This window comes from Nematolebias whitei, chromosome 10, assembly GCF_014905685.2.
Source record: "Nematolebias whitei isolate Nwh7 chromosome 10, NemWhi1, whole genome shotgun sequence".
Classification (NCBI taxonomy): domain Eukaryota; kingdom Metazoa; phylum Chordata; class Actinopteri; order Cyprinodontiformes; family Rivulidae; genus Nematolebias; species Nematolebias whitei.
In genome coordinates this window covers 35,752,793-35,754,827 of record NC_056507.1, presented here as the reverse complement: position 1 = coordinate 35,754,827, position 2,035 = coordinate 35,752,793, and the positions used below count along the sequence as shown (strand labels likewise).

Here is a 2,035-nt window from a genome sequence, read left to right as displayed (position 1 = left end):
TCGGGCAGCACGGTGGCGCAACTGGTAGAGCTGCTGCCTCTCAGCGAGCAGGTCCTTGGTTCAAACCCCGGTCCAGGGGCCTTTCTGGGTGGAGTTTGCATGTTCTCTCCGTGCATGCGTGGGTTTTCTCTGGGTGCTCCGGTTTCCTCCCACAGACCAAAAACATGCATGTTAGGCTGATTGGTATTTCTAAAAAACTGTCCCTAGGTGTGCATGAGAAAGTGAATGGTTGTTTGTCTCGTTTGTCTCTATGTGGCCCTGTGATGGACTTGCGACCCGTCCAGGGTGTACCCCGCCCCTCGCACAGTGATTGCTGGACATGGGCACCGGCGACCTCCGTGACCCAAAATGGAATAAACAGGTAAAGAAAATGGATGGATGGATGGATATATATAAAGTTTTTAAAAAAGTAAGATGAGGCTAAATTAAGTGCAGGTCGAGTTCATTAGTCTGACAGCTGCAGGGAAGAAACTGTTTCTGAGCCTGGTGGTCTTGCTCTGAATGCTCCTCAGCCGCCTGCTTGAGGGGAGGGGCTGGAACAGACTGTGGGCAGGATGAGTGGAGTCCTTCATGATGCAGAGCGCCCTCCCCCTGTATCCTGAAGTGTAGAGGTCTGAGGTGGTGGGAAGGCTGCACCCCACAAAAGCTGTCTACAACAGGTAAGCTCTTAACTATTCATGACCTTTATAGAAAATCCCACTTTAGTAAACTCGTCTATCACTTGAATGTTGCATTTGTTGTTTTATACTAGCATTTGCTTTATCTATTTCTTTCAGGAAGTACAGGTTCCACATTCTTCATTAGTAAACAGCCTTTACTATGAACCATGTTGTGCATTAACATTTCATATTTTTGATGGTGCAACGTGACAGCTGCTACATGATCTCTTGTTTAAGAAAAATATACTTGAGCGTGGTGGCATTTTGCAATTTAAAAACACAGCTACATATGAAGCCACATGTGACTGTGGCCTTGTTCTGGTAAAGCTGAACCACTTTCTTAATTCACAGTACATTCAGTACAAACTTGGATCTAAGCAATACACATTTACTTTGTCAAAAACTAACAATATTTGTATAGGAAGTGGTATTGCAACTCTCTGTTGTTAAACGTTGCACCAGCATTTTGTTCATTCTTCGTATGCATTTTTCTTTTTTCTTTCTGCTGAGTGGCAAATTCACCTCTCAGCAGTAAACTAAATGATCGGTGCATACCTTATACTCCATGGTAAATTACATTAATTGTTTTGAGCCCTGACATACCAGCACAATTATAATCGTCCCAGCAGTGTTGGTAAATGTATTATTGATCAAACTGTTCACGTTAAATGATGTTAGCAGCAGAGAGCACAAAGGAAAAAGGAGGTGCAGATCTTTAAAAAAAAGTTCCTCTAATTCAAATTTTGTCTTGTCATTTATTTATTTATTTTAAGTGGGGTTGGGGTGGGGGGTCTTACCAACAAGACATATAATTCATGTTTGCATAAAGAAGTTATATCTTTCGCTGGAACCTCCAATATCTCGTGTTTCTAAAAGGAACATTAATATTGGCAGAGTAACTCAAGCAGAATTAGATCCATATTTAATTTTTTATGGGGGCATAAATTGAGAAGTGAGTGCTTGGGAGGTGATCAGACAGAATCACTTCTAAAGGTTTTGTAGACATAGCCTTCCAGCCTGAATTTAATGTGAAAGACAAACAGAAAATAAAACAATTATATGGGTACACTGACACATTCAAACTGCACATAGACAATAGTGTACCGTAATTTCTGGACTACTGAGCGCACCTGAATATAAGCTGTGCTCACTAAATTTAAAAAGAAAAAGATTTGTACATATATAGGTCACAATTGTATATAAGCCACGGGTGTCGTTGTAACATAAGATATTTACACAGATTTTTTTTTTAAAAACTTTTAATTAAATACGTATGGATACCATACACAAATATGTACAGTAAATATTTATTTCTGAACAGTACCCGTAACATGGCTGGTATATATATATATATATATATATATATATATATATAT

The 2,035-nt window shown here is 39.6% G+C and overlaps 1 protein-coding gene across 1 annotated transcript in view; it reads right to left on the bottom strand.

Annotated features, from left to right (window-relative positions):
- The window catches only part of LOC119415847 (periphilin-1), a 56,487-nt gene that overhangs the window by 36,652 nt on the left and 17,800 nt on the right, over positions 1–2,035 (bottom strand). The window lies entirely within an intron of this gene.